This window comes from Lemur catta, chromosome 1 (genome assembly GCF_020740605.2).
Source record: "Lemur catta isolate mLemCat1 chromosome 1, mLemCat1.pri, whole genome shotgun sequence".
Classification (NCBI taxonomy): Eukaryota; Metazoa; Chordata; class Mammalia; order Primates; family Lemuridae; genus Lemur; species Lemur catta.
In genome coordinates, this window is record NC_059128.1 from 33,245,820 (window position 1) to 33,260,782 (window position 14,963).

Consider the following 14,963-nt stretch of genomic DNA (forward strand, 5'->3'; position numbering starts at 1 on the left):
AGAGAGAGATGGGGAGAGAGAGAGAATCCCCAGTACCATGTTGGCATCACAAGAGACTCCAGGAACCTCATCCATAACATCCAGACTAATGGCAGTTTTGGTGTTTGGCTCCCTGGCACCAATTAATTGCTCAGGGAGCAGATGAAGATAGATACCTTTTGCTTGTGTAGGAGACCAGAATATGCCACCCCAAAATATGCCTCAATGGCATAACAATTATTTTGAGCTGATTTTTTGAGAAACTACAGATACAGGAGAAGCTCTGAAAACAGAGAAGTTACACTTTTGTAAGGGAGATTTATATTTATAAAGGAAATCTCCATTTGCAAGTGTGTCTCCCTCCCTGTACCAGGAGGGAGGAAAAACTAAATCACAAGAAACTCTAATCAATGGAGGAGGCACCTACTTAAGTCTGAGTAACAAACCTCATCCTTAAAACTTTTCCTGCTCATCTCCCCATATTGAAACCGCCCTTCAATAACAGGGTACAAGTGAGAACTGGTGAAGGCCCAGCTAAAAACAATGATACTAATGAGTCACCATCTCCCTGTTCGCTTCTCTATAATTGCCACTCCGGAGCCACGCAGCTGGTGGTCATAAAGATTCTTAACTTCTCCTCATAGCTGGTGTCCATGAAGATTCTTAACTTTCTCCGTAGATAACATCACCTTTTTGAAACCTAAAGGGAATTTTTAAGATATCTTCCAGGCCCTGCATTCCAGTGGATTGGTTGGCCCACCCAGACCAGCAGCCCATACCAAGAAAGTGACTCAACTAGAATTGTGACCCCAGGGACTGAAATACCACAAGAAGATGATTTATACACTCCTATAATTTTGCCCCAATTAACAAACCCAATTGCCTAATCCCTTGCCTGCCAAACTACCCTTAAAATCCTTGTCTCCCAAATACTCGGAGAGGCGGATCTGAGAAATTTCTCCTGTTCCCCTTTAGCACTGTGCAGAATACAGACTCTTTCTCTGCTATAAAACCTGCTGACTTGGTGTATTGGATTCTTGGGCAGCGGGCAGATGAACATGGTTGGGTGACAATAATATCTGGCCTCCCCCACATCCTTCTTTGTTTTTAATTGAAGATGCTATATCAGCTGGAGTTCTAGACCACCTCTTTCCCCATTACTTATTTTTCCCTAGGTATCTACCATGTATACATGAGATATGCATATTAAACTTGTTTTTCTTTTGTTACTCTGTCTTTTGTTATAGAGGTCCCAGCCTAGTACTTAGAAGGGTAGAGGGAAAATGATTTTTTTCCTCCCCTACACTTGAAAGATTTATTCTTGGCTGCTCTATGAAGTTGTTTGGGTATTCATTAACTGGCCACCCTCAAATACACAACTAGTGCCTGCCAAGGGTCATACTTCTCATTGTCAGATTGAACAGTTTAATAAAAATATTAAAGGTGTCCAAGCGATTTAGAAGAACTTCAATTGTTGAAACACCAAAGAAATAGCAAATCTGGTCCTATATCACACAGAGGACTCCACGGTCCCATAAAACGAAGGATCTCAAAGTCAGATCACAAAAGCAATCGGACCACCTGCCTCCTCTGAAGACCACACTATGATGTGGTCCCACAGGAGAGCTCCGGTAAAGACAGGCTGTGGTGATGGGGAGGGGCAGGTGAGGCTGGTTAACAGGACACAGGGTTCCACCTTTCTCCACATCCCTGATCTTTGTAGTGAAGCATATTCTTATAGAGATTTCCAGATACATAATCTCCTCCCTGGGAAATTTAAAAAATGTGTTGTTTATTTCTGGAGTTAGGAGTTAGACCTCCTAGTTTCTTTGACAAGTGTGCAAGAATTATCTGTGATGACAAGGAGAGCAGTGACATGAATCATTTAAAATGGCAGCCAATCTAAATTTCATTTATATTTGGTTGTAGGATATGCTTTGATATTTGCCTTTGAACGTGAATTTGAGGGATGATCTCGCTAAGACGTTACAATAGTTCAAAAAAACAGACTGAAGTCGCCATGAGAATCCGACTCAGGAGGAATAAGTTGTCCTAGAATCCTCATTATCCTTTTTCCATTCCAGACACTCACACACAACTAAAATAAAGCACCAGCCTAAATGGAACACAGACTGCATTTTTCAGCCATGCCTTCCTTAGCTATAAGCTGAATGGGATAGAAAAATATACAAGAAACATACCAGATCATTAAATAAAGATTTTCCTATGATATACAGTTGTCCCATGGGGGATTGGTTCTAGGACCTCCTAAGTATACCAAAATCCACAGATGCTCAAGTCCCTGATATAAAATGGTGGTGTATTTGCATATAGCCTATATATAATACATCCTCCTGTATACAGTCATGCATCACTTGATGACCGACGATATATTCTGAGAAACGCATCATTAGGTGGTTTCATCATTGTGTGAACATTACAGAGTGTAACATAAATCTAGATGGTATAGCCTACTATGCTCCTAGGCTACATAGTATAGTCTGTTGCTCCTATACTACAAACCTGTACAGCAGATTACTGTAACAGCACTTGTAACATATGGCAAGTATTTGTGTATCTAAACATAGAAAAGATCCAGTAAAAAATTCAGAGTTATAATCTTTGGGACCACTGTTGTATATGTGTTCTGTCAACTGAAACATTATTATATGGCACATGCCTGTACTTTAAATCATCTCTAGATTACTTATAATACCTAATGCAACATAAATGCTAACATACATAGTTGTTATGCTATATTGTCTAAGGAATAATGATAGGGGAAAAGTCTGTACATGTTCTGTACAGATGCAATTTTTTTTTTTTTTTAAAGACAGGGTCTCATTATGTTGCTCAGGCTAGTCTTGAACTCCTGGCCTCAAGCAATCCTCCCACTTCAGCCTCCTGAGTAGCTGGGATTACAGGCACGAGCCACTGGCTTTCAAATGTTTTCAATCCATGGTTGATTCAATTCGCAAATGTGGAACCCACTGATAGAAATAACAATACTGTCTGCACTCCCTAACTGAGTTGATGAATTCTGAATGAAACAAAAATCAGATGGGAGGAAATCTCACTTCCTTTACCCCAGTACAGGCCTATTCAAATCCATATGACTCAATAACATTCCAAAGCTAGTGGATGAGCCACCTTCTCCTCAGCGTCCTGACAACAGGACACCTAGGGAGAAAGGCTTCCAGTCCACAACTCCTTCATGACAAGTCTCATCTTCAGCTCCCACTCGGGCAGCATAAGCAGACAAGGAAAATGAGGTTTATTTCTAAACTAAGATACCTGACAAGACATGGAAATATGTCATACCGCAAGGGGAAAATGCTTAAAATATGTCATACTGCAAGTGGAAAATGCTTAAAATATTTCCAACATAGTGTCATTTCTCTTTGGATTTCCTAATCATTTCTTCAGGAGGAACAAGTGATATTCCAATGCAGTTAGTAACTGATTCATATCTGAAAATTCAAGTTATGAATTCTGATAAATACCTGAGTATTACAGGCCAGCTGTTCATAATAATGAATATTTTCTCTTAGGAACTGGTGTTTTATTTCAAAATATTAAGGGGATACAAATGTTTTTCTTACATGGATACACTGTATAGTGCTGAAGTCAGGGCTTTTAGTGTGCCGTCACCAGAACAGTGTTCATCGTACCCCATAGGTAAGTTTTTACCCCTCACCCCCTTCCCACCCTCCCCGCTTCTTTACATCTCTTTGTGCCCATGTACGTCCATCATTTAGCTCCCACTTATAAGTGAGAACATGTGGTATTTGGTTTTCCATTCCTGAGATACTTCACTTAGAATGGTCTCCAGTTTCATCCAAATTGCTGCAAAAGACATTATTTCATTCCTTTTTATGGCTGAGTAGTACTCCATGGTGCATATATACCACATTTTCTTTATCCACTCATGAAGTGATGGGCACTTAGGTTGTTTCCACATCTTTGTGATTGTGAATTGTGCTGCAATAAATATTCAAGTGCAGGTGTCTCTGATAAAATGACTCCTTTTCCTGTGGGTAGATTGCCTCTTACCCATCACACCCAATCTCTTATCCTCTGTAGCTCCGGCTAACCACTAAGCTAATTTCTATCTCCATTAATTTGCTTATTCTCAAATTTCATATAAATGGAATCATACAATATGCAGTCCTTTGTGACAGCATGTTTTCAAGGCTCGTCTATGTCGTAGCATGCACCAGTACTCTATTTCTGTTATTTTTTTGGTCAAATATTATTCCATTGTATACATAGATCACATTTTGTTTGCCAATTTATCAGCTGATGGATATTTGGGCTGTTTCTATTTTTTTGGCTATTATGAAAAATGCTTCTATGAGTCATAAAAACCAGAATTCCTCTTCCCCAAGAGGCAGGTTCACTGGGAATCAAGCTAAGCTTGTTAGAAATGTAAATTGTCAGATATTCTCACCAACCTATAGACTCAGTTGGGGGAGGGATCCACTCAACTGTTTTTAACAAGCCTTCCAGGGGATTCTGATGCATGCTAACATTTATGAAAGTTGTTAGAATCCAAATGAAGTCACTTGTGTTAAAAAAAAAAAAAATCCTGACAAATAGAGCCAGGGAGGCTGTGAAGAGTGATTCTCATGCATAAATGCCCGATACCAAAAACTATCACAAAAGACTCTGCAAAAACCACAACCTTGCACAAATGCCATCACAAAAGATATTTCTGCAAGGTCATATTGTCCAGCAATTGCCTGTCCACCTTTGGACTGGCATCACCCTTGTTATTAGTTCTTATAGCCAAGAATAATTATCTTAAAACAATTACATAATCCTTATTTTTCCTTTAAAAACCTTTGCCTTCCTTTACCTCCCTGAATATGTACATAGTTTACCATGGCACTTACATTCCCACTGTAATACCCCATACCAAATATTTCCTTTTAGAGACCCTCTCTCTGCTTGTCAATTTAGGCTGAAAGTTTGATTGATCAAACAAGGTTTCTAGTAGTAGTAACAGTCACTAAATTTCAATTCAGAGGTTGATGTGTAAAATTTTACTTCAAATAGTACATTCTTCATTCATAATTACTTACTGTTTTTTTTAAACTGCTCACCACACTGTTCTTCTGGACTAATAAAGGATAAACAAAGATAACAAACATTTTTTTAATGTTTAACAAAAAAAATTTCTCTGAATAAATAACCTAATATTTTGGGTACACAAGAGACCAGAATATGCCACCCCAGAATAAGCCTCTTTGGCAAAAGGATTATTTTGAGCTGATTATTCTGAGAAACAGCAGACACAGGAGAAGCTCTGAAAACAGAGTAGAAGTTACCATTTTGTAAAGGAAATGTACATCTATAAAGGAAACATCCATCTGTCTCTCTTTCTGTACCAGGAAGAGAAGGATGACCCTAAACCACTAGGGACTCTTCCAATGCAGAAGGCACCAACCTTACATCTGCACGCCAAACTTTACCCTTGTTTACTGCACTCTTCTGGTCACCTTCCCACCACCAGCCTCCCAACATCCTTCTTTCTTTGTTTCAACTGAAGATGGTATTTAAGCCTGAATTCTAAGCCACCTCTTTGAGATTTACTCATTTCTCTGGGTACCTGACATATACACATGACTTAAATGTGTTAATAAGCTCGTTTCTCTCATTAATCTGTCTTTTTTTATAGGGGGTCCCTGCTAAGACTTCAGAAAAGGTAGAGAGAAAATTTTTTCCTCCCCTACAGTTCCACGATTCAACAGGCTGACTGAGTCTCCTTATCCAGCTTGTGTTCCTGTCCAGCACGGCTGAAGTCCTCCGTGAACGGCACCAGGGGTTCTCAGTCTGGGCTGCATATTAGAACCACCAGGGGAGCTTTAAATAAGTACGGCTGCCTGGGTCCCACGCCCAGAGGTTCTGCTTTAATTGGTGTGAGGTGTGTTGGGGGGGCGACTGGAGGGGAGAAATCAAAGAGCCCCCCAGGTGATTCTAATGTACAGCCAGCGTTGAGAACCAGTACCCTCACTACTGTCAATTCCTTTTTTCTTAAAACTTGTTTTAACATCAGGTGCTTCTAGAAGTAATGAAGGAAAATTATGTTTATATCATAAACTGAAATGAACACTAGAGAGATTCCCAAAGGCCTACAGATCAAAAATTTATCTTATCAGCAATAATCCCACCTCACTCAAAGGACAGGTGCTTGTGATTATTATGTTATAAGATTCAGTAATCTTCCTCCTCCAACAGATTTTTCATTAAAAAATTCCTATAGCCTGTGCATATATGAAAACGTGGTATATGGGGAGATGGTAAAAGCCACTATCAAAGGAAAAAACATGGACTATTAAGTAAATGTTGCTGGGAGAAAAATCAGCTTCCCACTTTATGTCCTCCTCCCCCCAAAATTCAGGATGATTAAACTTGAAAAACATAACTCAAATCATTAAAAAAGCATACAGAGTATCTCTGTATCCTTGGGATATAGAAAGATAGCTTCAAAAAGTCCAAACTATTATTAATACAAGGAAAAAGATAAGAATATAAGCATAAGCAAGGTTAAGGGTAAAGAATAGCTTAGAGGAAAGATATCTGGAACATATTTAAAAGATGCCATTTTGCACAAGTTCAGACTTTTTATAGCCAGAAGTTTGAGGCCAGCCTGGGCAACATAGCAAGATCCCATCCCTATAAAAGAAAAAAAAGTCTCCTGACACTATCAAGTCTTGAAGAGAGTGTGGTGAAAACAGAACTCTAGTACCCTGCTAGTTAGGGTTTAAATCACTACAGCCACTTTGGAGGGCAATATGGGAGCAGGTACTAAAACTGAAAGAATGGAGACCCTACAACCTAGCAATTCTACGTCTTATACCTAGAGAAACTCTTGCACATGTGTACAAGGTGTGTACAAAGATGCTCACTACATTGATAGGAGTCAGAACACATTACCCCAAAATAGGCACCTTGGCAGATTATTTTAACCTGAAGGAATTTGAGAAGTGGCAGGGGCAGGAAGGACTTTCTGACCTTCTCCTGAAACAGGTCATAAAACTCTCAAGTGTGAGGTGCCCTCCCTACATCTGGAAGAAAGGAGCATCCTTACCTCCAAAGATGAAGGGACACAGAGAGGAATCAATGACTAGGCCTTGCTAAATTTCCCCTAGTTTCTACTTAGCTCATACCCTCTCTGTCCCAATACATTTTCCCATGACTTTCCACTCTTCATCAAAACTAACATAAAAATACTCAAGTTTAACCACTTCTTCAGGTCTTTGCTTCCTCACAAAGGCTCCCATGTCACATAAACTTTATATTACATAAAACTATATGTTTTTCTCTTGTTAATCTGTCTTTTGTTACAAGGGCCCCTGCCAAGAACTCAGAAGGTGGAAGGAAAAGATATTTTTCCTCCCCTACACAGTTTTGTAAATTACAGTAGAAACACAGATACCACTCAAATGCCCACCAACAGGGAAAGAATGGATAAAATATACTATACTACTATTCAATACTATACTGTACTTGTAGGTTGTCCCCTCTACTATATATAATGGTATACTATTATATATCATATACAGTAGTATAGAAAAAATTTTGCAAATAACCAGAAGCAAAAAATAATAATAAAAATATTAACAACGTTTAATTCTAGGTTACAGGAAAATGGCTGTAAATTACATTATTTATGCTTTTTATTAACTGTAAATTTCTTAGGGAAAAAAGTGATTCCAAAGTGCTTACTTTTGTGACACCTCATCCCCCACACCTACGTAGACACACAGGCCACAATATACAAAGAAGCTATGTTCCGAAGTTCATCAGTAAGTCAATTGCTTACACCTTATTCATTCTCCCATCAAAACAATATTATACCTAACTGTTGGGTTCCCAGGCCAGCCCTCCATAACATGACAAATGTTATTCCTAACAATACATCTCTCACCTTCTCTAGTCATGAGGCAGCTGATCACTTAGGATATGGCAAAAAGGGAACATGAGTTCAGAGTTAAGGTCTTCTAGGTTGTCAGAAGTATATCCCTGCTTCTGACAGGGCGCTAACTCGGTGTTTCTATGTGCTGAATGTTTTCAAGTTTGCTGGTCAGATTTTATATATATATGTATATGCTCACATACTCTCTCTCTCTATATATATATATATAAAATATACACACATATATCTTTAAAACATATAAATAATATATATTTTTATATATACTCTACATATATATAATACAAACTAATACAGTCATGTGCCACACAATGATGTTTCAGTCGGTGATGGACCACATCCACATATATACGGTTGTCCCATAAGATTATAATGGAGTTGAAAAGTTCCTATCACCCAGTGACGTCACTGTTGTAACTTCTTAGCATAAGGCATTGCCTTACTCACATGCTTGTGGTGATGCTGGTGTAAACAAACTGTGCTGCCAGTCGTACAAAAGCAAAGCACATACAGTTGTGCACAGTACATAGTACTTGATAATGATAATAATCAACCACATTACTGGTTTATGTATTTACTATACTGTACTTTTTATTGTTATTTTAGAATGTACTTCTACTTACAAAAAAAAGTTAACTGTACATCAGCCTCAGGCAGGTCCTTCAGGAGAAGGTATTTTTATCACACAAGATGACAGCTCCATGTGTATTATTGCCCATGAAGACCTTCCAGTGGGACAAGATGTGGAGGTGAAAGGCGGTGATACTGATGATCCTGACCCTGTGTAGGCCTAGGCTAATGTGTGTGTTTGTGTCTTAGTTTGTAACAAAAAAATTTAAAAAGTAAAAAGAAAATTTCAAAATTTAAAAAGAGAAAATAGCTTACAGAATAAGGATATAAGAAAATACTTTTATACAGCTGTACAATGTGCTTCTGTTTTAAGCTAAGTGTTATTACCAGAATCAAAAAGTTTTTAAAAATAAAAAGTTTATAAAGTAGAAAAGTTACAGTAAGCTAAAGTTAATTTATTATTAAAGAAAGAAAAAAAATTTTAATAAATTTGGTATAGCCTGAGTGCACAGTGTGTATAGTCTACAGTAGTGTGTAGCATATAGTAGTGTGCTAGGCCTTCACATTTACTCACCACTCACTCACTGACTCACAGAGCAACTTCTGGCCCTGCAAGCTCCATTCATGATAGTGCCCTATACAGGTGTACCATTTTTATCTTTTATACTGTATTTTTACTGTACCTTTTCTATATTTAGACATGTTTAGATACACAAATACTTACCATTGCATTACAATTGCCTACAGTATTCAGTGCAGGCTTGTAGCCTAGGAGCAATAGGCTATACTATATATAGACGTACAGTAGGCTGTACCATCTAGGTTTGTGTACATGGCTATACTGTCTAGGGTTGTGTAAGTGCACTCTATGATGTTCACACAAAAACAGAATCGCATTTCTCAGAACATATCCCCATCATAAAGTGACACTTGACTATATGTGTGTGTTAGTTTGTGTTTTTCAATGATAGAGGGATTGTGTTAGACTCTAGGGGCCAGCGATGAAGTGACTGTGCTAAAGTCTCCAAGACTTAGGTGCCATGGCAATAAATAAAGAACTAACCATCTGCCCGCGTTCCCAACAGCTCTGTTTAAAAGATAGCTCATGGAGTTTTTCTAGAAATCCAATCAATAGAAGCACAGAATAATTTCCATTCACCAATGAGTGGTTAAAAACTAACTAGTGCATCTGGTACTTTCTCTCAGTTTCTATCTAAAGCCAATCTCATGACGCACCAACTTTCATGTCACTGACTATCACTTCCCTTCTTCCTACATCCCCCCTTCTCTCCCAGAGGAGAACTGTTCCAGAAAGTAGATTTGCTGCCTAAGATTCATGCTATTGCAGAAGCTGAAGTAAAAAAATCATTAATATGTTAAATATTAACATAAGGCAAGATTCTTCCAAAAAAAAAAATCCCATACATCATACTCAAATACTTACAAAGTACCTCTTTCTGTGGGAAGTTCTTTCAGTTTCTTTGTTTTTTTTTTTTTTTTTTTTTTTTGAGTCAGAGTCTCACTTTGTTGCCCGGGCTAGAGTGAGTGCCGTGGGGTCTGCCTAGCTCACAGCAACCTCAAACTCCTGGGCTTAAGCGATCCTACTGCCTCAGCCTCCCGAGTAGCTGGGATTTACAGGCATGCGCCACCATGCCTGGCTAATTTTTTCTATATATATTTTTAGTTGGCCAGATAATTTCTTTCTATTTTTAGTAGAGACGGGGTCTCGCTCAGGCTGGTCTCGAACTCCTGACCTTGAGTGATCCACCCGCCTCGGCCTCCCAGAGTGCTAGGATTACAGGCGTGAGCCACCGCGCCCAGCCTAGTTTCTTTGTTTTGAATACAAAGTACCAGTTGGGGTTGACACAATAGCCTAAAACAACCACAGTCAAGGTCTCATTTTGGCCACTTTGGCTAATGGTATCAGCAAAAAAGAAGACAAACACAATTTAGTCATTATTCCTGAGGATTTGAACCCACACTTCCATGTGTAAACTGACATTATAAGCCAGCCTTTTAGAGATCCTTTTAAAAAGTACTAAAGTGGTTAAGTTATAGTGATCAAAACTATACACCAACTGGACACATTGTAAAACAAAATTCTAATGTTATGCAAGTGGATACTTGTAACTTGGGAAAAAATGTTCAATGATAACATCTTATATACAAAAAGAATGTATCCCAAAGAACTGAACATGTGGTCTAGAAAAACACTGGCTCACTCAAAAAGCAGTTCCAGTGATGCTAAAAATACTAAAATCAAAGATGCATGTAAAGAGTTTGAATAAAACATTTTACGAATAAGAGAAGGAGGAAAACGAGTATTTCTAAATTACTGTTATTTTATAAAGTATGCGATTTTAAATAGGTATATGTGCCTAAATATAAACATAAATTTTCTAAATAGGCATTTGATTTGTTCACCTACATGCCTAAAAGTAAATGTATTTTCAACTTGACTGAAAAACTTTTTTTCTGGACTTTTTAATGGGTAAATTTTGATATTTGGGATTACCTTAGAGTTGGGCAATACAGTATATGCTAAATTTCAATAGAGTAAAATTGGTTCACAAAGCTAGCCTACTGACCCCTTAACCAAGGGGAGCTCTAATTCCTTCTGCCAGAGGCGTAAGATACTGGGAAGTTTGACCATATTTAGTGATTTGTTCTACCTCCATTTACTAATCTTTCAGAGCCTATAACTGTTGAAGCAAGTCAACAGGAGGCCAGGATTCTTTCCAGGAACGCTGCCAGTCCCTCCTCAGGATCTGTGGTGGCCCACTGCCCACACAGAAGCCAGCAGCCAGCCTGCCTCTCACCGACCTGATGGGGCCTCCCACCCAGCTCACACCCAACCTGCTCCCTCTATTCCTGGTAAGCCGTCTTCCTCACTGTCCCCACGTAAGCCTGCATCCTCCCTCACGATGCTCCTCCTCCTGGAATGGCTGCTCCCAACTCTACTCTTTATAGTCCCACCCCGGTTCCATGTTCTCCATGAAGTCACCCTGATACCTTGGCCACACAGATGGCTCTTCCACTTCCTGAAATCCTCATGCAATGCTGTCATAATTTAGCACCTTGAATGCTTCAAGCATATTCTTTTTCTTTTTCTAAGAGAAAAGAATTTTGAGAGCAGGGACCAAGACTAATCATTCTTTTATATTTCCCCTAGAGTTCACTGCCATTTGACTGAATGCTGTCAAAAGACATGATGCCATTTCAAGTGGAAGATGCTTCTGCCCCTGTTGAAGAGCAAACTAAAAGAAAAGCAGGGCTGGGTGTGGTGGCTCACACCTGTAATCCTAGCACTCTGGGAGGCCGAGGCCAGAGGATGGCTTGAGCTCAGGAGTTCAAGATGAGCCTGAGTAAGAGTGAGACCGTGTCTCTACTAAAAATAGAAAAACTAGCCAGCATTATGGCACGCACCTGTAGTCCCAGCTACTCAGGAGGCTGAGTGAGGCAAGAGGGTCGCTTGAGCCCAGGAGTTTGAGGTTGCAGTGAGCTACGATGACACCACAGCACTCTACCCAGAACAACAGAGCGAGACTGTCTCAAAAGAAATGAAAAGAAAAGAAAAGCAAGAGCAGCATCTTTTGTATACAACTGTTTTGGGCAAGGCTGCTACCTCTGAGACTATCAGTATTAACCTACTGGCCTGAATCACAGCGTTTGCAATGGGGTGATCCAGATGGCACAGTAAGGAAGGAAGGGCACTAACAATGCAACCACATCTTGCTTTCTAGTGTCATAAAAGACCCTTCCTGCATCAAATCCATCAGCAAAACAGCTTATCAAGGTAGAGACCTTCAAAAAATATCCAGAAGCTGACTATTCCTCCACTACTGTCACTCTCAGTTAAGCCACCCTCATCTCTCACGTAGGATACTGGAATAGCCTCCTAACTGGCTTCCCTGCATCCATCCTCAACTCCCCACATTCTACTCATGACAGTAACCTAAACGAGCCTGTTAAAATGCTAGTCAGATTATGTCACTCCCTGCTGAAAACCCTATGACCATGCATCAGTCCGAGTCTGGCAGGAAACAGATGGCACAAAGTGGGTGATTTGAGGGGAGTTTATAAAGTAACTATTTACAAAGGTGAGAGCAGGTACAGAGAACCCACAAAGTAAAGTGCAGTATCTGGAGCTGGTAACTCAGGGGTTTCTGACCCCTCCTAGACCTGAAGGTGTGAAGAAGAGCGGAGAGAGAGACAAAGGGCTCCCAGAGACAGCACCTGATAGGAAACTCCAGCGGGAGGGAAGAAATACACCAATAGCATTCTTCTCCCTCTCTCACACCCCCTAGCAATACTTCCCAAGGCCAAATACAACCAGCAGCCATAAGGCAGGGGAGGCTGTCAGTGGAGGGCCACCTCCTGGGATACATCTACAGGGCAGGGTGGAAAAGGGTCAAATGAATCAGGGGCAGTAAATGGAAGGTATCCAGTCAATGGCTCCCCCTCTCAATCAGGATATTTTAAAGTACTTCCAAGGGCCAATACAGGCCTACATGACCTGAGCCCATCTCCAATTCTCCTGTTTGCTAACCTCTCTGCTCACCAGGCATACTCCTGCCTCAGGTCTTGCTGCTTTCTCTGCCCAAAATACTCTTCTGCCAGGTCCATGCATGCCTTGCTCCCTGCCTTCAGGTCTCAGATCAAATGTGGTATCATCAGAGGTTTTCCCTCACCATCTATGTGAAAACCTTCCCTGCTCCCACGCTACCCATTCCTGGCACCCCCATCCCCTTTCTTCTGTTTTACCTTTCTCCAGAGCACTTCTAATTAGCATTTTTATATACATATAGGTATTTTTTTAATTGACTGCCCCCCTGGCCTAGAACAAAAGTTTCATAAAGGCATTGACTTGGCCTCTTTTGTTCACTGACTTACACCGAGCACCTAGAACAGTGCCTGACACGTAGAAGGCACTCGAGTATTTGTTGAATGAATGAAAATCAATGAATGGCAGAAGGATCCATAGCTAAGGGTTTTTTCCACTGTTTATGGGTTTAATTCCTATCATCAAATTATTGTTTAACAAATAAAGCCTCCTGATAATCAGGAAGCAGGTGACAAGTATTTGTTTTTATTAGCAATGGCACAAAATTGAGTTGTCAGTAAATGGAAGCTTCAATCAAAACCAAAAGAATAAGAATAGCATCCTCTGTAAACAACTCCTCCTAGGAAGGTTGTTATTTCTGATGAAGGTACCATCATTAACCTCCCAACCTGATACATCTCTAAGCCTCAGTCTTCTCATCCATAAAATGTATAAGAATTGCATGATACAATGTGTGGAGAGCATTTAGCACTGTGCTGGGGCTCAATAAATAGCCACTAAGATCTGCATCCCCAGCCTCCAGGCAGTGGACTGGTACCAGTCCGGGCCCTGTTAGGAACTGGGCCACAGAGCTCCAGTTCCTCCAGCCCCACTCCCGGTTCCATGGAAAAATTGTCTTCTGTGAAACCAATCCCTGGTGCCACAAAGGTTAGAGACCACTAACTAAGATGATAATTAAAATAGTGAGCCAGCCATGAGAATGAGATACCACATTATCTTCCTGTTCGTCCTGGACTCTTAAAATGTGAGCTGGAATAATGACATGGAAAAGAAATATTAACATAAGATGCTCTACTGTCTACCATACCACTAGGCCTAGATTTGAAAATTACTCTATATATCAATGTTTCACATCAGAACCTAACACCCACTCCTGGCCCTGGCCTTGCCCAAATGAGAATCTTGTTTTATCCACTTTTGCATCACTCATTATGGGTAGAGACTTAGAACATAAATGCTGGTGTTTTCCTGGTAGGAACTAAGTATGTAGAAACTTCAGTACTTTACTGAGGAAAAAAAGAGAGAGGGTGAGAGAGAGCACACATATCACAAAAGCTCCTGATAATGTTTCTGTTTTTGACTTGCTTCTCTAACTGTGGAAGTTTGTGTTTTAGTCTCTAAATTACAGTCCAACCTGTGATTCCCTTTTCTCCATGAGAATCCTATCCATACCTTTATCTGCTGGGTCAATTCAATTAACTACATAAAAGGTGATCCCATACTCTAAGGTCAGATAAAAACAAAAAGACTTGACCTGAATAAACGGAACAATCCATCACTAAGGAATATTGCAAAGATTCTGTAGGTTTTTCACTGATGTGAGATTTCTTTGCAATCTCCTGCAATCAGACTTCTGTAGGACACGATGGTGAACTAATCAACCTGGGGAGCTAGATTCATAAGGTAAGGATTTCCTTTGCCACCTTAAAATCCATGAAGTATAAATGTCCAGTTAAAATAGTCTCTCTGCTACGTCATGAATAACCAGGCATTAGAGCCCATATTTTTGTTATAAATTTATATTTAATCATAACTGTACAATACAAAAATTATTGCTATTAATTTTGCCTAAAGAGAGGCTTCCAACTTCAGGTATGAAAAACAAAGCAGGTCCCTCCAAGGTTAAGCCTG

General features: G+C 39.8%; 1 protein-coding gene across 3 annotated transcripts in view; it reads right to left on the reverse strand.

Moving 5' to 3' along the window:
- FNTB (farnesyltransferase, CAAX box, beta) overlaps positions 1 to 14,963 on the reverse strand; it is a 59,247-nt gene that overhangs the window by 42,839 nt on the left and 1,445 nt on the right. The gene's annotated exons all lie outside the window — the stretch shown is intronic.